The sequence below is a fragment of the Phodopus roborovskii genome, unplaced genomic scaffold (genome assembly GCF_943737965.1).
Source record: "Phodopus roborovskii unplaced genomic scaffold, PHOROB, whole genome shotgun sequence".
In the NCBI taxonomy this organism is placed as follows: Eukaryota; Metazoa; Chordata; class Mammalia; order Rodentia; family Cricetidae; genus Phodopus; species Phodopus roborovskii.
In genome coordinates this window covers 3,198,685-3,224,368 of record NW_026126433.1, presented here as the reverse complement: position 1 = coordinate 3,224,368, position 25,684 = coordinate 3,198,685, and the positions used below count along the sequence as shown (strand labels likewise).

The window sequence follows — 25,684 nt, the reverse complement described above, 5'->3', positions numbered from 1 at the left end:
CAAAACTTCAAATTAGACATCATCAATGTCAGTTATTTGGGTGTTTTCTGACCCTCAAAATACAAGGTGTGCTTTAAATCAGCAATAAATGTGTTTTCCCTAATTATCTAGGCATTCTTGATGCCATTAAAAAAAAACAAGGATCTGCCCATTCTCTCCATCCCTGCCCCATTCTTCCTCAAAACCATGAAGTAATTGTTCTGCAGACTACAGCACTCAGGGGTGAACCGAAAGGAAAATAAAAACAAAAGGGCCCTTCAGTCCAGTGATTGCCAGAGGCGTATGCAAACCTTGAGAAAACAAGCTGGTGTTCAAGCAAACCATTTTCATCGCTAGCTCTAACCGCCCGACTCTTTCTTAAGGAGAGGATGAGGCCCACAGGACAATACAAGCCTGCAGAACCACACAAGAGTTCCACATGGACAACCTCCTGAGTGGCCTTCAAGGGGGTAAGGAAGGGAGGGGGCGGAGGACAGGCTGAATGCAAGGCAAAAAGCCTTGTTTCTGGAGATGCCGCTCAGCTTACAAAACCATAATTCACTCTCGGGTCCCTGCTCCGAAAATCTGTTATCAGAAGGAAACAACAACCCAACAATTGTAACAACAATAAGAAGTCGAGTCCTAGCTGTTGGGTTTACTGCAGGGACCCCGTGGATTGCAGGAGGGGATTATGTGAAGCCCCTTGGTCTGGAGGCTGGAGTCAGGGCCTGTTAGTATGTAAGTGGCCGCAGCTGCTCCTGCAGCTCTCAGGCCAGTTCCCCCTTTTTCCCTTCACAACCCCCCCCCCCCAGTCCAAAATCATCACTAAAGAGCCAGGCAGAAATGGAAGAGAGAAAGGCCGAGTGCGGGGGAAGGGGGCGGGAGACGACTCTTCATCCACAGCAAGCAAAAGAGGCTACCCACTTAGGAAGAAACTGTGGGGTTGGGGAGGGGAGTAGAGTGGGGGATCGGGGTGGGGGGTAGAGGCACTTCATTTTAATGCACCACAGACAGAATGAGATCTGATACTGGCAAAGTTTCAACGAAGATGGGGGCGAGGGGCAGGAAGAGAAGAAAGGACTCTTTGACTGCTTCATGCGTCTGAATTTTCCTGAGGAGAAGCATAAGGTCCACTGGACACTCTGGGAATGGTAATGAGGTACACACAGCATCGAAACACAGCAAACGGTGCTGATGACTCAACCTCGTCCTGCATCTGCGCCCACAAAATAGGACTTCAGTTAAACAACCTTGCAGATCTAACAAGAAAAGAGAAAGTAGCAGGATTTCTAATGAGTCAAGTCCCTTTGGTCAAAATTAGGTGTTTGTCTGAAACTTTATTCTCAAGTGAGTTGTGAACTTAGGCTGATGAGAGAGCAGTTTCTTTCTAACGGTTTTTGAACCAGTATTCTTCCCTTAGCAAGGCACCAATACAAATTGTCTCAACCAGATAAGAGGACTCTAAATGAAGTGCTTTTTTGCTTTTTGTTTTGTTTTGTCGTTCTCTTTCAACTAGTACAAATGCATGGATATTCACAGACCTCTTGTAGTGTGGCATCAAGGCTCTGTATGTTTACAAAAACAAAACACAAGCACACACAATAAAAACAAAGACCTTGTGCCTCAAATCAGGTCACATGCAACAAGAATTCTTACCAACAGGATTTTTGCTTCTACAATGACTGCCCATCATCTCACCACTTAGATACCCTTTGGTCTCTGAGCACTGGACCTAGCAGATGGATTTGCATCTACACTGAAGAAACACACATGCCCTTGGGAAGGATGGACGTGTTCAGGAGACCCAGGTCATCTACTTTCAGAGGGGTCTCATGAGAAGCTTGACATGGTAGTCTCTGTTTTGAAAAAAAAAAAAAAAAGGAAAAGGAAACAATTCACATTGAATAGTGTAGATGTTTGTAAAGCTTAGAGAGATAAACACTCTTTCTTACCCCCTCTTACCCTCTCCCTCCCTGCTTCCAATCTCCTTTCTTGCATCTCCCCTTCCCTAATTTCCTCAAAGTGATTCTCCCTTGCAATCTCAACAGAAATTTGAGGGCAGGAAGAAGAGTTTGACTGGCCTTGGCTTTTATCTCCTGCCCAAACAAAGCTCTAAACAGCTATCTGATAAATTAAGAGTGGAGGGTTTTTGTTTTGTTTTGTTTTAAATGCAAGCGTTTTTCTCAACCTGAATCTCTGAGATCGTTTTGTTTTTTTTTTTTTGTTTGTTTGTTTTTTTTTTTTTTCTATTTAGCAAAGCAAGGAAGCCAAATCCACAAATTTGTAAGAGAGAAAAATGAAGTAAACCACCACTGCTTGGGGAGTGAGAATATAAATGAAGTACAGGAGGGCGGGAGTTCAGGAGTGGGCATGTGAAACCAGCACGCCGCCCCACTTGTCTGTTTCCAAGGAGGATTTTGACAATTGGAGATTGTGCAGCACGGGAGAAGTTATGCTCTTCATAAAGTGCATAAGTTTGTGTCAAAAATAGAGATCAAAAGGGAATCCAGGCCAGGGACACTGGAAAGACTGTCTGCACCAGTGACATACATGCATTGGAAAAGCTTGCATGTTTCAGGTAAAAACATGAAATGAAGATGGACAGTTCCTGACCTGGAGTTGGTAAAGGAGTGGGGACGTGTGCCATGTGGAGAAGAAAGGCCAGGTAGGTGCTCTTCGCAGCTCTTCTCAGGCAGCTCCACCAAGAGACTGCAGAATGGAGACAGATTCATATGCATTCTTCAATAATGGAAATAAGGAAGGCAGGAGTCCCTACTCCCAGTATCAATTCCATGAGGCCAGCAGGAAAACACATGCTGTGTCTGGGCCTTTGAGTTCATCTCTGAATCGAGGGAAACAGTCTTTAGGCTGTCTCAGAGATGTAAGCACATGTTCAGAAATCCAAGGTGTCCAGAACTAGGTGAGACTGATCAGATATTTTGTGCATAGTGGCAAAGAGAAAAGGTGTGGAATGTCTTTCCTCTCCCATGCTGTCATCACAACCCCAGGAGGACACACCCAACAGTTCACAGCCCCTGAACGGGAAGGGCATTTCCAAAGTGTGCTTGAGCTCTCCCAGCACACGATGGATGGTCTCACACAGGATCAGTGCTGGCAGCGGGAAGTGAGTTTTCTCTGGAAGATGTAAAATAGAAGACTGTGGCCCCTCATTTTGACCCTCTAGTCAGCTTCAGCTGAAGCTCCCACTACATTTCCTATATCTTGCCACATTACTCCATCTCCTTTTCAAACTGATCTTGTGTGCATACACCCAGAACTAACCGCTTCATATTCTTACTCGACTTTGAAGGGTTATTTCTTTTTATTTCTTTAAGCATGTTTTGCTCAATGCTCCTGGACATGATTCCATCCTCAGAAACAAATATATCTGAATCACACCAGGTTGGATAAATTTTACTTTAAGACATCTAAGAGTAATTAATAAAGAGCATGCATCGTGACACTAAGTAGCACGGAGCCATGAGGTCTTCGCAAACTTACGTTTCAAAATCATTCTTTAAAGACAATTGTTTCATCTTCCTAATGGGGTTCAAGAGGCAGCGGTTCACTTAATCACTCAACTACTAATGGTACTCCCATGCAGGAGACATAACAAGAGCTGATCATAATTTGATGTGATGGGGGAGTGCGACAGCATGCAAAGGATGGCAATGATGGCAGTGGAGCCATGCCTGCCCAGTCAAAGAAGGGCCAGAGAGTGGGGAAGCCGTTTCTTAAAGGCAACATCATCAGGGGATGGAGCTGGGGAGGCAGCTCTGGCTCCAGAAGCAGGAAGAAACGAGTTTGATTCTCAGAGCTCACACTGAGAACCCAGACATGGTGATATGCACCTATAATTCCAACACCAAGGACACAGAAATTGGCAGATCCCTCATCCTGGCCAGAGTCAAGACCCTGTCTCGAAAAACAAGGTGGGTGGAATTTGAAGAGAGACATAAAAACTTAACCTCTATGCCCCCCCACTCCCAGGGTGGGGGAGTGGAAGGAAGCCACCACGTCCCTACTAATCTAGTTTGTAAACTTTCCTCATGTTTCTAATATTTACTGTTTTAGCTTCCTTTTAGCACATGTGATATGTTACACATTTTGAACTTATTTGCATTACTGAGAGGATTCATTTCCTTGAGAGCTTTCCCATATATGAATTTTTTTTTTTCTTATCTGAAATGCTTCTATCTCAACTTCTAACCTCAGGTCACAATGAAAGACCAATTAAGTTTGCCCTTGTCAAACATTTCTTTTCTTTATGTGTTTCTCAGGGAAAAAAGAATAGTAAACAATATCCATCACATTCTCGAGAAAGAACAGGGTCATATTTTCTCAAGATGCTGAGATCTAGACATTGAGAGCCTTGTGTGTTGTGCAAATCACATGAAGGGACTTTTTGTTCACAGAGAATGATGAATTTAGAATCCCTCAGCAGAGTACCAAAGACAGGCTTTGGCCTCCAGGACGAGGCTAACTGGACAAGGAAAAGGCAGCTTTTGAAATAAGGCCTCTCAGGACACTGCCACTGGAGGTGGGACCAGAGCTTACCTACAGCCTTGTGTTGTTGGCCTCCAGTGTACAGGAACCACCATGCACAGCACATGTTTCACAGTGCTGATAAGCTGAACTGTGTGGGCACACAGTAACATTTACGTCACTGTCAGGTGTCTTCGCAAGGCAGCTACAAGGAGCTGCTGATTGCTACTTTAAAATATATATATTTCAGACGACTGTTTTCTGCATAGTGTGTTGGGTTTGTAGAATAAATTCTACTCTTCCTTGCACTAGAATAACTTCTAAGCAAGGATCTGAGGTTAGTTTATGCCATCCCCTCTAAGCCTAGGAAGCTGATATGCTTTTTTATCCCAGCCTACCTCAATGTGTGGCAAGAGATATTCTGTAGATTTTTATTCCAGTAAAGGACCCATGATGGCAATGGAAAATAGTGTTTACGTCTGTGCAAATCTTCCATTTCCTCTTTGGGGAAGAAGGCTCAACTATAAGGACGCCATCCTGAGTCCTGGCCAGTTCTACCTGTACTAGTGGTAATATCCAGCTCTACAGCTTCATTTTCCTTGTTTCCAAACTGAATAGTGAAGGTCTCTGGGTCCTTCCAGGCTGCCAGAAGGATTGAAGAAGTGAGACTTGTGAGAAGCCTCAAGAGCTGAATGCAAACACTGTTAAACCTCTGTCAACTGTACAATGTGGGAGGATCTTATGATATTATAAATGTGGACTTCCTAGGTGACACATGCCTGTGATCCCTGAACTTGGAAAGTAGAAGCAGGGAATCAGAGGTTCAAGGTCATCCTTGGCTATAGTGAGCTCCAGGCCAGCCAGGGATACTTGAGACCCAGCCTGGGGTTTTCACCATGTGCTTCTGTCATTAGGGGAAAGCTACAGCCTCCCAGCTCTGATCACCTACCATGTCAGTGTGGAGGTCTAAGACGCAGTGGGCATGCACAGCAATTTCACCAAACAGAAAGTCCTTCCGCCACTTCTGCATCCCTGCCATGGCCACAGTGTCTCTGCCGCACCACTTGTTTCAGTAGTACACAACAGTTGTAAATTGTCATTTATTTACTTATCTGTGTACCTAGTCAGAGTATGAGAATGTGGTGGCAGAGCTGTTCATCTCAAAACCAGTGGTTTCTATGACAGTGCCTACCACACAGCAGGCACTTAAAATAATACTTACGGAGTTGGGCATATGAATAATCTTCTGCTACAAGTCCTCAGACAAGTGACAGAGAAGCACATGCAGAGGCAGCATGACACAGGGACCAGCAACTTCTTCAGGGGCTGGGATGATGCCTTTGCTCTACAGTTTCAACAAACACTCATCTCCATGCTGCTTCCAATATAAAGCCAATAAAAATGAAACAAGACAGTATGCTGTTTTTTAATTATTATTCACGTAACTCCACATTCCTCAATGATTTTGCATACCGCTTGTCACAGAGTCCTGGGCTCTAACCAAAGAGAACAAATATAAGCTGTCATAAACCAGGGAGCGTGAAGCCATGGCATGCACGAAAATGTAGAAAGTTCCTGTCATAACCTCATTTCCAGCTATAAGCACAAGACTCTGATCTCTCAGTGCATCTCCCCATAAATCTTTCCCTCTCTTGATAGCCAGCCAGAAGCTCCCACCACTGTCAGTTTGTAGGTCTGTGTAGCTGAGGTAGAGGAAGGCCGGATGGACATGGCATCTTTAGAAGCTGTTACAGAGCACCTCCCTTTTGCTACTCATTTCTTCTCATTACCATATCAGCATCATCCAGAGGAATGTAACATATAATTTATAGAAAAATTAAGACAGAATTATCAGAGAAGATTTTTGGTCCCGTAGAAGACAAATTGTCCCTGTAGGATAGAGGAATTAGCAAGGACAGAGATGTTTGTGTCACAGGGCTCCGTTCATGGCGGGACTGAAGCCAAATGCAACCTGGAAGAGGCTAGCCCAGGGAGAGGTGTTTCGTCAGAGCCTGTGACCTTTATCTCTGGAGGAAACACAGGCATGAGAATCACTGTTTGAGTTCAGTCTCACTCATTGTTGCTTTTGTGGGCATTTTCAAATAAGTGAGTGATGACACCAGAATTGGCCATCTTGGGATGTGGGTCATGGATATGCCTCTGCTCCTGGAGAACAGACCTACCACTTCATCCTAGTCACCTTTAATAAAAAGTGGCAGTCAGCATTCTTTCTCCCAACTCTCAATCTGTCAGCTCTGGGAAAGCACATGTAACTCATTTGGCATGTTCCAAGACCAGAGTCCAGCAGGAACTTGTGGGGGATTGGCCGCTTTCCTAGTGGTAAAGATACGAAGTGGGAACTCACCCTGTGACCAAGCCCCCAACACAAACAGAAACCAGGAACCTGTGAGAGGGGCAAAGAAGAAAGAATTATGTCTTTCTATTACTAGACGTGTACACCTCATTTCCAGTCATCCATGAGATCTAGGATCAGCCTATCTTGTCTGCCTTTGCTACTGGCTGACCTGGTGAGACAGAAAACCCCTCCTTCTCTTGTTTAAGTTAGATAAATGTTATATGTCTGCTGCTTGGAACAGTTGATCCTCTGGGTAAATTTGAATGCCTCCTGAGAATCCTGAACCAAGTCCCTGTGCTGAATTCAGGGTTGTCAACAAGAAGAAAGGGACCCAAACTAACACCTGGATGCCCACTGCCTGGCAGGCACAGGAGTAGCCATAACCTCCCTTACAGCCATCCAAGAAGGAGCAATGCTTTTGGAAAATTGAACTTAATCCCAGCATTTGGGAAGTGGAAGAAGAATCAGAAGTTCAAGTCTAGGCTCTGCTACAGAGCAAGTCTTGGGAGCTCAGGTTATCCCAGGAACGAACCCTGAGACTCCACATCCACTACCCATGAGACTTTTAGCTGTGCTTGCTACACTGTATGGTGTTGTGGATGAGAGGTCCTGCTTAGAAAGCTTGTCTGCAAAGATGGGCTGGTTAGAACTGATAAATCAATTAATTCCACAGCCTACTGGCTTCCACCAATGCCAAAGCTAAGAATATCATCAGATTATATTGAAGGTCCATAGAAAAGCTTCCCTATCTTACTGTGACCACCTCTCAGATGTACCCACCAATACATTGTAGACTTGCCTTGATTCTTTGTTCTGTACAACTATAAGATTTCATGAAACCCCTTTTGTGTTGGCACATAGAATTTGGGGAGACCTGAAGCTGTATTCTCATAGTCATTCCAATTTGGCTCTAGAATAAACTCTTTTATCCTCCTTAAGGTGAAAGTTGTGGGATTTTGTTTGTTTGTTTGTTTTGTTTTGTTTTTTGGTTGTTGTGTTTTTGTTGTTGTTTGTGCTTTTGTTTTGATATTATGTCTTATAATACAATTCAGAAAAGGGCAATTATACACTCAGTAAATAGGATAGGAAGTGCAGCATGCTAACAAGGTAAGTTGAACCACTGAGTACAAAGTGACCCACTTCCCCAAAGGACCACCCAAATTGTAGCTTCCAAAGTGGAATCCGGAAATCTTATTACTGCTTTTAAATCCTGCCCTGCCCTGAGCCTAAACACATCATTGTTTCCTGATGCAAGCCTTCGTTCATGCACCTTTCCCCAGTATGTCCAGATCTGCACACTGGAGGTGGGAATGGGATCTTCAAAGACCTGAGGAATTTTATTGTACCAAGAGTAATGTTTAACCAAGCATATAATAAAACACAGGAGGATCAGCAAAACACAACCACCCAAAGACAGGGCAGGGGAAGCAGATTGAACCCACAGCAGAAATGACTATCTCTTTATCTGGGAAAACCACTGCTGACTGTGAGGCTGAAAAACAGTGAACCGGTTACCAGGGCAAGCTGTGGAATCCTCTCCTCTTGGGGGTCTTTAGTGGTAAGTAGTCTTTACAATTTTCGTAGTCTGAAAGTCTTTACATATGGTCTTCCTTGAAGTAGAATGGTGTCAGAGACCTATAGAGGGCTGGCTCTGACCCTTGGAACCCTTCCCATGCCTAACAGCCTCTGAACCTGATGTCATTACCTCGAAGAAGAGGTCTTTGCCACTCCTCAACTTTCTTGTCCCCCAGTTCTCATCTACCCCCGTAATGTGCTAATCCACAATGCCACAGAAATGATTGAAATATTTAGACATAATGGAGGAATTGTAATTGAGTCCAGTGGGAAACCCAGGTGTTTAGATCAGCTTAATAATAATAACCTCCACCCCTGCCAGGGGCCTTTCTATTCAAATCCGACTATGCTTTTATTCTGCGCCATAAAGGCTACCTCAGACAGGAAATTATTCACCTGATTGGTCTTTACAAGTGCTGTTGGGTTTAAACTGAGGGCTGTAGGGGTCATTAGTGGGCAGTTTGTGATTAACCTTTGCCAGCCTGTTGCTTTTCACACTTCGTTAACAGCTTCCATTACTGGCCCCCATGTCTCAGGAAGCTGTTTACTGACAGTATTTTAAAAAACCCAAAAAACAAAAACCATTGCTACAAAATTTTAAGGGTCCTTGTTAAGGAAGAAGAAACAAAAAAAAAAAAAAAAAAAAAAAAAAAAAAAAAAAAAAAACCAAGACCACTTCCCTGACAACTTATGGGCAGCTGGGCCAGCTGACTGGGGAACCGGGAACCCTCTAATCTGTTATAAAGGCTTACCAAGGAATATGCTATTTAACACCACAGTGGTGCCTCACTGTGCTCTCTACATGCTGTGGTGACACCATCCAAAAACGGGACTTTAAATGTGTAAGGATTGAATGCTGTTATTTCTCAGGAAATTAAGTCCCACCTAAGTTCGGGGAGGAAAGTGAGAAAGGCTAATAACTGGAGAAAACCCCCAGAAAGAAATGGAAAGACTTTGGGAGCACAAAGTGATCTGGAGTTTTAGGAAAGATCACTGCGAAGCGAATCCACGATTGTAGCGTCCACACCACTCTAGACTGATGTGGTGCCTTAGCAGATATTTTCTAGAGTTTGTTGCACAAAAAAGACTATACTGCCATTTCTTCCCTGCAAATGTGCCTAAAGCCTAAAGGGTGTCATTCTTGCATGGCCACTCCCACTGCCCCTGGTGACCTTCCTGGAAGAACTGAATGGCCTTTCCATGACCCTCCCCAGCATAAGACTCCCCCCCCCACCCCCAAGCACTCTCTTTTTAGTTTCTAAATGCCAGTGGAGAATTTAGCTCCCTCTTTGAGAAATGTGTGAAGTGTCCTCCTCCCTAGTTAGAGGCAGTAACAAGGGAAAGTGGGAGGGAAGGCAGAAGATGATCCTGGTAGCTCTCCATCCCTCCCTGTTATAGACTCAGAGACACACATAAGTACATGTGTGAGTGTCGAGGAAACTGATAGAATCCCACACAAGACTTTTGTGCTCAGAACAGTACACAAAACCGGGGCTGATGGGTGGTTGGTGGGCTGGCTGGCTCATTTGTGCTCTGGTTTTGGTGCTCCTTATTTCTATGCTTTTTAAATTACGCCAGAATCCTTTCCCTGGGGGCGGGGGAATCACCAGGCAAGTATTGCTTCTGTCCCTATCAGTCAGTTAATAGTCTTCTTAATAAGAAAGAAGAGGCAAATGCTGCCACTGCCTTCCCTTAGGACCAACTCTCCTGTGTTACAATGACCACTGTGTGGGCCAGTTGTACCTCAAACTAGCCAGGTCAATAGCATCTTAGATGTACTGCTACAACTTAAAACACTCCAACTTCCGTGGTGGAAGGTGGAGGGGAATTGTTGCCAGGATAAGACTTTGTATTTTATGTCAAATTTTATCTGGAAGCTCATTTTGAAAGTGGAATTATAACCCGCCCACCCCCCGAAAGCAGGGATTTGATTTGAAAATGCCAAAATAACTTTAATTATAGGTTTGTTGGGGGTGTGACATTCAAATATCAGTCAGTGGAAAACTTCACATTGTTAATGTGACACTCAGAAAATTTGAAATCCCTGTTGTACTATTACTATTTATTTGTACATTCTTGGTCTTTCGGTGCACCTGCTTCCAAGATAAGAGCCAATCTCTGGAACAACTTCTACAGGTTCACATTTCTTTTAAAGTGGAAATTAAGTATACATTGTTATATCCTTGAAAATAAAAACCTTGGTTTTACTTATTGCTGTTTCAAAATTGGGCTGGGTTATACAAAATTTTGAACATAAAAAAAATCTTAATTTGAACTCCACATTCTCTTTTTTGTCTATAAAATTCAAGAGAATAATGTGGCGTTGGGAGACAAATCAGCAGTAGTCACTAACTCCAGGCTTCTTCTCCTTACCACAGACTTATTGTAGACAATAATTAATTTTCTCTGCTCTCTCTCCCAGGCACATTAAAAAAATAACTAAAAAAATAAGTAAATAAAAGAAACCATGGAAACTGGGTTACCAAAAAGCAATGCTTTTTACCCTCAGCAGGGCTCTTGCTGGTCTCCAGAGATGGTGTTACATGTCCCTTGTTGGCTAATCTTACAGAGGCCGGGGTATCTCTGTTGAACATCCTCATCCCTTGAGTTTCTTCAGCTTAACCTCATCCACAAAAGATTACTTGCAGCCTTCTTCACTGAAGAGGGAAGCTTGGCAGGAACCAGTTGTAGTAGTTTGACCAGTCAAACCTAGGCTTGGACTGTGCAGCCATGTCTTGCACAACAGCTGACTTACAATCTCCACCCTCACCATGTAGCTCTCACCTTTCATCTGCACTGCTGCTTGGTCCTAGCTAACCTTCACCTACTCGACATGCTTAGCAGCATCGTCTGTCTCCTCTGAAGATACTCCTGTTTCAGTCTAGCTTGCCCTACTCTAGCAGAAATCTGAGTTTACTAAGTTTTCAAAACCAAAACCTTCAAAGACTTATTTTTTGCAGTTCTGAATATCCTGAAGCCCAATATTAATGAAAGCCCAGGGCTTCCAGGTTGTACCACCCCAAGGTGTAAGACAGAAGGAGCAGGGGAGTAGGAAGAGAAAAAAAGAGAGCCAAATTCACCTTTCAGAAACCCACTCCTGTAATACTGGCCACCCCTGTGCTGATGTTAAAAGAGCTAACACATCAAGGCAATTGGAAGAATAATGATTATATAATAGGCATAATAATATTTTCAACCTTTATCCTATAGATAATGGACACCTATGAAAGAATTCTAAACAAAAATTAAAATAGTGTTCTTTAAAGATAATTATTTAGAAAGAAGTGTTTGTATTTGCATTTTGAGACAGTATCTTACTGTGTAGTCCAGGCTGGCCTCAACCTCACAATAATCTTCCTCCCCAGTATCAGGATTAGAGGCCTCTTATGCCACTATACCCAGTTTGACCATTCTTGTAGTAGTATATAACATATTATCAGGAGAAGGGTGCTAGAATTTTAAACAAACCAGTTAGGATTAAAGAACCATGGGCGGTAATGCTCTGTATCCTAAGATGTGTTGTGATCTCAGCACTGGGAGACAGAGTCAGAAGAACTAACATGAGTTGTTCAAGATGAGCCAAGGTGACATATCAAGATACAGTTTCAACAAAACAAGCCAAAAATCACAAGTTGCTCAATTACAGTAGAAATCGGGCAGCTGTACTTGGAGATCATCGAAGAAGCAAAAGCAAGAGAATTTGGTGAAAACCCTGTGAGTGGCATTTACTTGAGTTTTCCATACTTCTCCTCTATCACCCTTTTCCATGATGATTCTGCTCTGCTACTGCTCTTAAAGACATGGAGCTAGTTAGCTGTGGAGCAAGTCCTCCAAAACTGTGAACCAAATAAATCTTTCACCCTTTAAGTTGATTTTCTCCTCAGATAGTTGTCACATCTATGAGATGTTAGCTAACATACTCCACCAAGTATCTGAACTCCTATGTCAGAAGCACATTTCCTGGATTTGCAACTGTGTCATCACTAAACCAAGTGGAAGCCATTTTGCAAAGCGGAGATAGAAATTGGGCCACACAGGCTGAAGACATCAGAAACCAATGTGAGTGGAAAAAAAGTATCTTCAAACAACTCCAAGAAGTTTGGGAATGGAGGAGAAAGGGGAGGGAGATGACAGTTTCCTTTGGTGGAGGAGGTATGCAGCAGACAGAGAGTTCTCCCCATAGATTGTGCATTTTTGATTACTTCTGGCTGGCTCAGCTTTCAAGTTCCAACACTAGAGCTGTACAGTGGAGGGACATCCAGGAAAGAGGGGAGAGGAACAGGAAAGAAATAGAGCATCCAGGTGTCATCCTTATGTCTTCAACCAGTACCAAATCCTTGGAATTTAAGGAGGATACTACTTGTCTAGGTTGTCCTTACCCAAGCAGCTTGGAATCCAGAGATCACATAAGAAAATATACATGTATCTTGGAAGAAAACAAAAAAAAAAGGTCTATGTAGCTTAAGTCTGGCATGACAAATGTTATCCTGCACAGAAAGGCCAGTTCATCCTTTCATCTATACTATACAGTGAAGGTTCTAGCTAAAACTTTCACTACATGTGTGAAGACCAATGAATATTCCCATCTTGGAAGGGAAATAAAAAGAACTGAAAACAAAGAACTCTACTTCTAGTTCCCCTGACACCACATATCACTGAAAGCATTACAGTCCTTACTTTCTTCCATCAGAGTCTGCATAATTCACTTTCAGACAGTAGTTACCAGCCTGCTCCATGAAGCGAAGCTGTTCATCTGCTTCCTGATACACACAGGTTCTATTAAATCTACTTACAGCTCAGTTGCATAATGAAACAAGCTCCTACAGGATGTTTTTGTCACCTGCCCTGCTACAGGGAAACCACGCCACAAATCTACACAAAAGACATCTGGGATATGTAAAAAAGAAACAAGCACCACGACAGTTCCAAAGTTCCAGGAGAAAGTTGAACCATGGTACTTTGAGGGAGTTTAGTGAGCCACAATTGAGCAGAAAGCTCAAATGATGGTTCTGAGACTGCTGTTGTAATTCATCTCCCATCAAGATCAGCTCCATGTATTACTAGTTCCACAAGACCTTTGGTTATTGGCCAAATAAATGCCACTTCAGTGACTTATTGCTGGGGCCAGCTTCAGCTTGCAGAGTCAACTTTTTTTTTTTCCTGTCTAAAGAACTACTGAAAGCTTTGCATCCCTAAACCAGATGTGCCCTTGGGTCTAGAGTTTGCCCTTGTGACTTTCCCCCTCATTTTGGTTGCTAAAGAGAGTCCCATTGTAAGCCCCAGTTCCAAGAGTTTCACTTAGTGATGGAAAGGAGTTGTAGTAACACAGACATTGGCATAGGACAAAATGCAAAAGCTCCTGGAGTAAGTAGTTCCGTACCATGTGAAAACTGCTGCCTGCATCTGGGAATACAATTCAAAAGAGATACATTAAAAATATATAACTTGGTCTCCCATGTCTGGAAATAAAACAATAAGAGCACAGTAAGCTTTGTAACAATTTTTCCAATTTGCTATTGTAGGCAAAATTTCTCCGATTTTGTGCCACTTGAGATGAATTCAAAATGGATTCAGAAAATGCAGTACTTGACCAAGTGAGGATAAATGTTGCTTCATGTCTCATTGCCTCTCTTTAAATTGATGGTTAAGAGCATAACAAAAGGGGAAGACAACAAATGGCATATACATACTTGTGTGAGAAGGCAAAAAAAAAAAAAAAAAAATACCACCCACATGCAGAGTACCACACACAGTCACTTCGGGAGCTGTCAGATGCCATATAGGGGAACCATTGAATTCTGATGACATGTTTTTAACCCCACACAAATGGCTCCTGCTACAGTGCACACAGCTCGTTTTGCCAGACCCTGCCTCCCTCACACTGTCAGGAGTTCCAGTCAGGGTACATCTGGAGGGTATTCTTCAGAGGAACATTTCAGTAGCAGTGCCTACACACACATCTCCCCCATCACGCTGGCCTTTGCCAATCAGTAAAGCACAATTGTTGAAAACAAGTACAAGCCTCTTCTGGGAAAAGTCAACCCCTGTTAGCAGGCAGGAGACAATGAGAGGACAGAGCCCACAAGGACATGCTAACCCTACTACCATGAGCATGGCTGGCAGCCTCTTACCGGCATCTTAGTCATTCTAGAACAGCTCTTATTCAGTTGGCTGTAGCTGCTGCCTTTAGAAGCATTGCCTTTGTGTTTTGTTAATCCTACAAGGCAAATCATGCCACTTTGAGGAAGATGTTCTTATACTCCCCTTAAATAGTAATAATACAACTCAACCTAGTCCTCAGCACAGATATGAAACCACACTGTAAAGTTCTGCCTTCCAAAGCCAGTCCTCTCTTTCCAGCCCACACTTTGCTGTATCAATTCAACATGTATTTTTGCAGCACTTAAGTACTGCGAATATGGCTATAGATAAAGCAGACAGAACTTCCTAGTTACAGGACCGGAGAGATGATCAGCAGTTAAGAGCACTTTCTGCTCTTTGAGAGGACCCAGGTTGCATTCCCAGCACCCACGTGGTGGCTCACTACCATCCATAACTCCATTTTCAGGGAATCCAATATCTTCTGCTGACCTCTTCTAGCACTAGGCACACAAGAGGTACATGTACATTCAGGAAGCAAAATTTCCATACACATAAAATAAAAGTAAATAAGTCTTAAAAATAAATTCCCAGTTACATTTGTTATCTTTTAGACTCTTAGACAACTGACTTCTCCAATTCTTGCTTGCCTATCCTTTCACTGCTGAAGGTCAATTGTCTGAGAAAGCAAGCACTCTTGTTTGTGACAGCAGACAGAGGTCTCCAACAATCGTCCCTTCAATCACTCAACAATTATTGATGAACATATCTCAGTGCCAGGGTCTGGACTTCACTGAGGACAACAAGATGAAAGATGTTCAGCTTTTGGTCCAGGGATTGCATGTTTCTGTAATGTCTTTCATGTGCACAAATTACCACTTGATCGTTTTAAAATTGAATTTGCATTTCTGAAACCCGCTGATAGCTGAGAGTTAGCTCTTCTTCCCTTTTCCCAGGCTAACTCTTGCTCCTGATGCACTTACACATGACTCTAGGGATAACTGCCATTCCTTGAAAATATGCTACTGCCCAACTTGAAAGGGGTAAGCTAGACTTGGACGTGCATCTGAGTGTTCTCACTCCATTTTCCATAGTCACAACTCTTGCTATGTTTTCAATTAGACACAGTCACTGAAATTAATATTCCATTACACGTTTTTTGATCGTGCTTTAATTTAACCAACAATAATGATCGGGGCATAAAATAGCCAAGTCCATTGTCTCCAGCTTGATGAACAGAACCATATGCCTGACCTCAGCCCTTAGGGAAATGGACCTTCAGAAAGTATTTGCTGGGCCCCTCCACTTTTTTGTGTTATGTTCCTGTTGCTTTTTTGGTCTATTTGGCTTTGTTTACTCAATATATGTGGGAGGTGAGGCTGGAGTGAGGGGCTTTGCATTACCCCTAAAATTGTGGCACTTGAGACAAATGTTGTCCCATTTGTCATCTATTATGTCTTCCTTCTGGTATTTATTCCAGAAGACTTTGGTCAAAGTATACACAGAAATTAACCAATTTTCTTTGCTTTGGGGAGGTTAATTGTGGGGTATGTGTGTCTATGTGCTTCTGTGTGTGAATTAGCAGATAAATAAATATACATTAAGTGCTGATATCTAACTGTCCCACCTGGAGTGGGAGGCTGGCAGTGTATAATCCAGGTGCGCTGTGGGAGGCGTATGTGGCACCATCTCTGCAGTGCTGTCTGTCATTCCTAGCCAGGTGAACGTACTGTGGCTTTGATTGAGCCAGCCACTCCTGCTTTTCCTCCTTAACAGTGTGTGACCGGGGTGGTTACTTATTAACTTCCCTGAACTCCTCTGCTCAGTTAGGCGACGGCAACATGACTATTAAGGGAGCACACACATGTGGAACACACCAGAGAAGAATATCTGCCACACATGGTCAATGATGGACAGGGACGGAGAAATCACCATTGTCTTCTCATCCCCCCTCCCTTTGCATCACCTCTACCATTTTGTTTTAGAAACTGATTTCTTGCTTTCCTTTCCTTTGCTTCTCTCTTGTTCTTCCCTCTCTGCCTGCAGTGGATCAGCTCTGGATGCTTCCCTACTGGATTGAAAAGTCATAAGTTAAATTTAAAGCTATTCATTATCGGCACCTGAGAAAGACATTACAGAAGTATCCCTGTCATGCTAACAGCATTTGTCTGTAATGCATTCCTGGATGAACGAACAAGCAAATGTCCGGAGAGTCTCAAAATTAACATAGGAATATAGGTGAGCAAGAAGCACGGAAGAAGGGACATGATTACCAAAAAGGTAAAGCAGGGGACAGGATGGATTGAGAGGCTCTGACAGGTTTGGCCAGTTTTATGGGAGCCACATTATCTTTTAATTGATAACTCCATCAGAGTTTTATCATGAACCAAGACCTTGGACCTACATATAAATTCTCTTTAAAGTGTCTGGATGGTTCTGGGGATTTCTAGAGACTAGTACCAGTCCTACTATTGATCCCATTCCTGCTGTTGAAGGACCCTGAGTTGGCATTAAAGGGCTTAGGTTCCCAGACCAACTCTTACATCTATTAGTTGTACATCTTGTGCAAGGCATATCCATTTGCACATCTCAAGTTTATCTTCTGTATAATGGGTATGTTTGTCATAGACAGCTATAGACAACAAAACCCATTCTGACTAGCTAAAAGGGCCTTTCTTTCTTTCTTTTTTTAAAAACTGGATATGGATAACTTCAAATTATTAGAAGGGCTAGATGGCCAAGTCCCCAGCTGTGTTTTCAGGTGTAATTTCTAGTACCAGAACCATTTATCTCAGGCGCCGTTCCTTGTTAATAGATAGATGCTTCATGCCAGATTTCTTTTAGTATTTTATTTATTTATATAGGGGTATTCACATGCTGTGGCATTCATATAGAGGTCAGAAGACAATTATAGTAGTTAGTTCTGTCCTTCTACCATAAATAACCTGGGGATTAAACTCAGGTCATCAGGCTTGGAAGCTTTGTTTATTCACTAGCCACCTCACTAGTCCCTTGTGTAAAATTTCTGTCTCATAAAATAATTGAATTCATATTAATCCCAAACTCCTAAGAGTACAAGTGATACGACTGAAGCCCAGCCATGGGACCATATGAAAAATGTTTCTAAGTTGTGTAATCTCTGGTCTTGAGAAGGCGTGCACCCACGAGGATGGCCGTGAACAGAGCCAGCAAGTCATGCCATCTCCCACAGAGGCAGGGAGGCATTCTTTGGTTGGATGTTGCAGGATTAGTGTTTGTGAAGATGCTCCCTCATCATCAGCAGAGGCTTAGCCTGACATACTTGCCAAGGAGCACACAACCATGTTAAACTCTTATGTGTGTTTACAGCTCTGGAGTGCGTGAGTACAAAGCAGATGCATGTAAAAGAGGCACGTGTGTTCATATACTCTAACTTGTAGTTGATAGATTAGGCCAACAAAGAGCCCTGAGGCCATAGACTTAACAACAGTAATAATGAGCCTCACAAAAATCATATTATAAAACATTGCATCCCATTACTTGTCAGATTGACAAAGACATTTTACAAAAATCAAACAGCCATACAGCCAGTCTAATAAATCTCTGAGAAATACCTCAGAAAGAATGAAATCACTGCCACTTCTCTGGAAGTTTTCAAATACATTTCAAATAACTAATGGCAAAAGAGAAACATCATAATCAAAATTAAATTATTGCACAACATTTTAAATGAGTTATGTATGAGGATCAATGTGTGACGAAGAAATTTATAGCTTTAAATTCTAACAGTTAGCAAAGAGAAAGGCTGAAAATTAATGATTTAATCATCTATATTAAGTCATAGACACATTAACTCCAAAATAGAGTCATTGAAAGATTGAGATTACCCTCATTGTGGTAATCAGGGAAACAGAGAGGGAATAAACAATGTTAAGAATGAACATGCTTCTCTGAGGACCGAGCTCAGCTGGTAGAGTGCTGCCCAGAGTGCCGAAGTCCAAAGCAACATCCTTAGCACTAGAATAATCCTGGGCATGAAAGGCTCCCATTTGTAGTCCTAGCCCTGGAGAGATGGACATAATCAGAACAAACGTTCAACATCATCTTTACTATATACACATCAGCCTGCAGCTCATGAGATCTAGTCTGAAACAAGCCTGATGTTAGTAAATATTTTTTTCAAAGAATAAAGATGTCATAACTACAGATTCTTTACTAAAAAGAGTAAGTGTTGCAAAACATTTATTGCTGGTATGTTTAAGCACACAAAAAGAGAAAAAAAAATAAGAAAGAAGGAATTCTGTATGGATATAACAGAGCTCTTCAGTACTAACATGCAAGTTACATGAAGATTATTACCAGGTAAACACACTAACTGCATTCATACATCTCTCAAGGACTTCACATGAGCTTGACTAACACAGGTCTATGGTCCTGTGTAAGCTTTATTTATATTCTCAGCTTGTCCTTATTGGCTTAGCTTTTAAAACCCAAATCTCCCTGTAATAGTCATATGAGAATAACAGAAGTGCACCTATAATATTTGGGAAACTTTTTTTTTTCCTAGAAGACAAGCAAGAAGTTCCACAATTCCTTAGCTGGGAAGATGTGCATCGATATAGGACCTACCAGTCAAAGACCCTCCAATTAAACAGCTGCAGAAGACTCACATTTAGAAAAAAGTTAGCGCAGCTCTTCAGCCTCATTCCTAGGAGGTATAAAGCATGTTGTAATGCTGTCTCTTTTGTTTGCCCTTGCTGTGCATCAATTCTAGTGTCATTTCTGTTCAGTTCCAAGACATGGCAACTGTTAGTGGTGCCAGTACTTTAGATGAAGGACCAAGAAACCAATAAATCAGAAGGATTTGCTTTTATCGCCTTTGGAAGCCCAGCAGATACATGGATGCTGCCAGAGACGTGAATGGGATGTCCTTAGATGATATACCATCAAGTTGGAGTAAGCTACCAAATTATCATTTGAAAGTGGAAGATGTGGATTGCCTCCAAGAAGCAGAGGCCCTTCCAGAGGTCTCTGAGGAAGAAGAGAGGAAGTGAACCAAGTAGAGAAGCCCCCTCCAAACTCAGAAGACACATGGAAGCTAGGAGCCCCCTCCAGTCACATGGAAGACACATGGGTGATAGTGGCTCTTCAAAAATTTTAGCATGAATTCTTAGAGGGGACCTCACTAAGTAAAAAGAGTACCACCATTGTGGTGTGGAGGTCCTCCTCCTAAAAGACCAGAACCTTTAGGACCAGTTCCTACCAGTAGTGGAATTGGAGAAATCTCCCCTCTGTCAAGTGGAAAAGATAGTTACAGTGGCTGCAAAGGGAATTCCTGCTGTCTCATAGAGGTGTTTATTTGTCCCTGAGAGATAATGGGGACTAAACACAGCTGTTCATGAAGAGATTATCTAAGCTCTCATGATACCAAAGATTATGCACCACTGCCAAGAGATTATACATCATACTAGTTAATGTGATGACTCCCCATCCAGAGGCTATAGTAATAGAGGTAGATGTGTTTGGATGGTGACTTTTCAGATCATATGAGAGTTATGGTAACTCACACAGCACAGCCCATACATGAGAACTACCTCTGTCTGAAGGAGGAAGCAGTCTAACTTCTCATATGGCTGTGATGGCAAGGTGAAAGCTCTCCTTCTGAGAAGATTCCTGTATCTTAGAAACATAGGAAAACAAAAGAGACTGGTTGTTGCCTTCAGGGAGCTTGGTAGAGTGAGCATTGTATAAACATACCCCTGTGGTACAAACTCCCACAACACATAAGCAGAGTACTGTGGAAGAATGCTGCCTCTTCGTACATGCAGAGGGATATATTTTTAGTGTGTGTGTGTGTGTGTGTGTGTGTGTGTGTGTGTGTGTGTGTGAAGTGAAGAATGGAACCAACTACTCTCTACTTGTAAGTTTAAAAGAAAAGACAGGTTTTTGGTTGAAAGATTATGCTATAGAGTGACTAGAAAATTGAAATAGGATTAAAAAACAAAAACTAAAAACAAAAGAAAATTCCACACAACCTAAAACCTTTGTTATCCTACCCACTAAACTCTTCACAAATTTGATCAAATCCTGAACATTTTTTTTTTTTTTTTTTTTTTTTTGGACAAAACATGACTTTAAAAAAATACGATTTTTTTTTTCAACAAGTACTGAATTTTGTTTTTGTTTTTGTTTTACTTTTAAATAATTTAATGGAAATATTTTATTTCCATGAAAAAAAAAAATCAGTATGTTGATGGTGCAGGAGCCCAGAATAACCTGAGCAGGGAAAAACTTCCTGAAAAGAGAACATTCAAGCTTGAAATGTAGCGTTTAGCTATGGACCTCTGAGATGGATAAGTGTTCAGGATACTCCAATTTCCTCTTGACTGGTTCACACACTTCTAGTTCCTTCCCTAACCTCACCTAAGCCCTCTTCGCCTCCCAGAAAGTGGGAAATGTCCCTTTTAAAGAGATCAAATGAAATGGAGAGAAACCATATATTTTCGTCTGAACTCCCCATCAGCTCAGAAAGGAGGCGGCATCGACCTCACTTAGCTCCATGTGCCTCACCTTTCAGCTAGTACCTTTGTGCACCCTCAGCTGATGCCAGCAACCCAGCCCCAGGTCTCCTGCTCTGCTCTCCCAGGCTTCTTAAACTCAGACTCCCACAACAAAGGACAATTGAGGCCCCGTTAGTGCTCGGGTTTACTGAGAATTGAACCATAAGCAGATACCATCAAAACACATCCCACTTGTGACCTTTCACAGCCAACGAATTGGAAGGATTTTCCTTTGCTGGGGATTGAATTTAAAACGACTTCCCAGGAGTGAAAGGTCGGCCCATGGAATCATGATATCCAGTTAAACACGGCTAAATAGAACATTTTAGCATGACAATAAATGGAGTTATATTTAGCTGATTTGAGAAACTATCTGGCTGAGGGAAAAGGAGGGGAACAGAGATTTTTCATCTCCCACCCCTCCTCTCTGAAAAATAATAGAGCAGGGCAAGAAAGCACAAAGGTGAAGAATTTCCCCCAATCTGCCCGGTTAGACTGTTTTTGCTTTCCCAACATCTACCATGTTGTGAGTAGGCTGTGTTGGTAGAACCACATAAAGACTGTATTGTTTGCTCGATGCACATACACAATTCTGTTAGCGCCACTGGGGCAAGATGGACTCCAAAGGGAGACCATCCCCTCAAATAACTCCCCAGGCAGCTTTGATTTCTAGATAGGTAAGAGGTGAAAGCACATTTGCCAAACTGGCTTTGATAACAAACGCATTCTTCATTAACAAGGGAAGACTGGAGGGAAAGAACACTTGGCAGTCCTACCCCTTCACTTGAAATGCCCCCGTGTCATTCCGAAACAACCCCATATTTTGTCGTTGTTAACTAACAGATGGTTTTGTTAGCTGGTGACTGTGTCTCTAAATAACTCCCTGTGACACATGAGAGCAAAATGGGGACCCTAAGTGGTAGCCTTTTACCTCTAGAATCTTACCTTGTGGTCCATTCTGAAACTTGATGTGTGTAATTGCAGCCACTGGGAAGGTGTGGAGTGCTATAGCATCAGATCTGCCAATAGTTAGGAAAGATTACAGGCGAATGTTGCTTCTTCGAAGGGAAAATATATTTAATTGAAACCAATTTAGAGGCCAGGATCCTGTGAGTGTGCAGTGAGAGTGTTTTCAAGGAAACACTGTCTTCTCTTGGCTGTGAGAGACCCATAATGTTTCTCTCCCAGGCTAAGTGTGCTATTTGATAGGGAAGCCACTGTTAATGCCTTCCCCTCAAGACCCTGTCTATTACACAAGAGCTGGTACACTAGGGAAGCATAATCTCAGTGCAGTTTTGCAAAGCCATCACCTACACTGGGGATCCCAGCCACATGTATTTTAGGATCAGACTTTCTGTTAATGTGGGTTTTTTTCCCCTTATGTTGATATGGTCTCTTCCATTTGATCTCAAATATGTATGTATCTATATATACATGTATGTATGTATGTATGTGGCTATTTATAACTTTATTACTTACCCTTAGTTATTTAGTTCAAAATGGGATGACCCAGCCTGTGTGGGTACTGCACTGACTACTTTCAAAACTATAGCTAACAAAGACTATGAGCAAAGAGCATCACTATAGTTGCAGAAATGATGTTCAGACTTCAGGCTCTTGGCTACTGAATGTCTGTAGTTAAATAGACTCTTAACCTATGAAGACATTAATAACATGACCATATGAACAGGAAAACAGCCTTTATACTCAGTGAAGTATACTCAGTGAAGACGTCCTGTCAGAATGTAGTGACAAGGACACAACCACCTTACATAGTTGTTTACTGCATCAAATTCCCTTTCATTTTTTTGTTTTTAATTTTTCTTTATTTATGGATTGTTGACTTTTTATGGTGGGGTCCTGGTTATGTTTCTCTGTTGCACCTTGGGGAGGAAAGAGTTTATCTGGTTTACAGATTATAGCTGGTCGTCTAGGAAAGCCAGCTCAGGAACTCAAGGCAGGAACCTAGAGGCAGACCCTGAAGCAGAGCCCTTGGAGGGGTGCTATTTATTGGCTTGCTCTCCATGACTTGCTCAGTTTACTTTTTAATTTGTTAAATAGGTTTTAATTGAAATAGAATTACATAATTTTTTTTCCCTTTCCTCCCTTCAGCCTCTCCTATGTCCCTCTCCCATTCTCAAGTTGATTTCTTCTTTTTCTTTGATTATTATTGGAGTGTGGATTATTATTGGAGTGTGTGTGTGTGTGTGTGTGTGTGTGTGTGTGCATGCACACACACACAATTACATATAAATACAACCTGCTGAGTTGCTATTTTTTGCTATTGGCATGTATATGGTTTTAAGGCCAACCATTCTTCATTGGATAACCAATAAGTGGGGGTCATCTCCAGGAAAGTCTCTTTTTCTCTCAGTCATCATGAGTTGCTAGTAGTTCTTTGTCTAGGGGTGGGGATCTCTTGAAATTTCCTTCTTGCATGTTAGCATGCCCACTGAAATTGCTATTGTTCCCATCTTGTTTATGCAGATATTTCCAGGAGAGCCTGTTTCACAGTAGACTTCTTGGTATTTGGACTCTTAAAATAATTCTGCATCCTCTCCAGCAATGTTCCCTAAGATGCAGGAACCATAATGTAGATTTCTTTGTTGGGGTTGGTCTCCTACAGTCTGTTGATCTCTGTGTTTGTGTCCAGTTTCCATTTACTGTAAAGAGAGAATTTCTTTCCCATGAGGGGTGGTATCTATACTTATCTAGGAAAAGTGATTGGTGTACCCAGTTTGCTTTTTATCACTGGACCCTGTCTAGGAGTGGTGGCATTGACAATGGACTGGGCCCTTACACATCAATCATTAATCAAGAAAAGGAACTACAGATGTGCCTATAGGCCAGTCAAGTGGTAGTATTTCCTCAGTTGATATTCCCTCCTTCGAGGTGTCTGTAGTTTGTATCAAATTGATAAAATAACAGGGTAAGGAGAGAGTATACTTATATAGCTCCAGCTGGTCTTAAACTTCCAGACTGTCCTTGAACTCCTGATATCGTCTTACCTCAGCCTTCCAGGTGCTAGGTTTCACAGATATGTGCTTCCATACATGGTTTCCTGCCTTGTTTTGATCTTCCCTCCTCATGCATTACTAACCGTCACAGTCCTTCCAGTACATTCAACTCATCTCTCTACTGTGATATATTATCTGTGGTGCCCAGAGTTCAAAGTCTATCTGGAAGACCAGTAGCTAAGAAATGCCCAGGAGTGTCCCAGTTTCTGATAGCTCTGTCTTGTCCTCACTGCTCCCCAGTCTCCCTCACCCCACACTGCAACCACACCCTGCTGAACACAGCATCCTCATGCAACAATACCTTGAGGTCCATTGTCTTCCAACATAAAACACAATTGCTTTAATCAACTAAATTGAAACCCGTGGTTCATAAATTAGTCCTTATGGGCATTTTATAAGTAATGAAATCACCTAGGACACTTGATTGGAAGGGTTCCATTGCAGCTTCAGCTTGGCACTAAAACTTTCACTGCCTACCTCCCTTCTCCCTCAGAGATGTTCAACAACCAGGTCTGTGGCCACCCATAACCACTCAAAATCATTCTGCTCTGCACCCCGTAGAGCAAAACCAAGGACTCCAAGGATCATGGGATTCATTGTAATAAAACTGAAATGCTGTTACAGCAATCCTCTTGGTGAGGCAAAGAGTCATATTGCACTAAACTATGGCATATAGAGGATCTCACATTTACACAATATTTTTGACAAGATCCGGTGACTATTGACAAAAGAAAATGGGGGAAGAAAGCAAAGGATGCTATCATCTTGTCCTACAAAAAATACTGAGGGCCCAGAGAAATGGCTAATGGGTAAACTGCTATCAAGCATGAGGACTTAAATTCTAATCCCTAGACTCCACACAAATGTTAGCACAGAAAGGTGTATCTCTAACCCCAATACTCCCTTGGAGAAATTGGAAGGCAGAGATAAGAGAAACCTCAGAATACCTCAGGCCAGCTAGTGGGGACATGCAAGGCAATGAACAACAGTAAAAAGACTCCACTTCAAATAAGATAGAAAGTAAAGGCCTACACTCAAGGCTATCACCTGACCTCCACGTATGTGCCATGCTCATACCTGCAAGGGTGTGCAACACACACACACACACACACACACACACACACACACACTTAAAAGTTTTAAAGATATTGGATGATGAATATGATAAAAAGCAAGGTGGTTGAAAATTATTGGAATGAGGGCTAAGCAGGCATATCTCTTCTTTATCCAATTATTGATCAGTCTTGTTTGGTCTGCTGAGAAGGGGCACAGTCACTGAGTTAAACAAACAACAAAACCCTTGTTTGAGTCCTATTGTGGAAGTGGTATTATATGTATTTGGATTGGTTTACTTTGGCCCTTGGGAAAGCTGGCCAAGGCTAAGTGAAGGAAGACTAGACCAAGAAAAAATAAAAATAAAAGTAAGACCTCATATTTTGAAATGGAAACCATCACTTACCAGCTGTAAGACTAGTCACTAAATAAACTGAGAGGGTTGAAAAAAACTGACACTTTCTAACATTTTATGACTATAATGAAATGGAGAAGATTAAGTTGAAGATGTCAGAGATATGAGACAGTCTTGGGACTATAATTCTCAAACTTTGTGCATTTGTCCCCTATGTAATTCATAA

General features: G+C 42.1%; 1 pseudogene; it reads left to right on the top strand.

Annotated features, from left to right (window-relative positions):
* Nucleotides 1-3,735: 3,735 nt before the first annotated feature.
* LOC127223187 (RNA-binding motif protein, X chromosome-like) lies at nt 3,736-19,944 on the top strand (annotated as a pseudogene).
* Nucleotides 19,945-25,684: the final 5,740 nt, after the last annotated feature.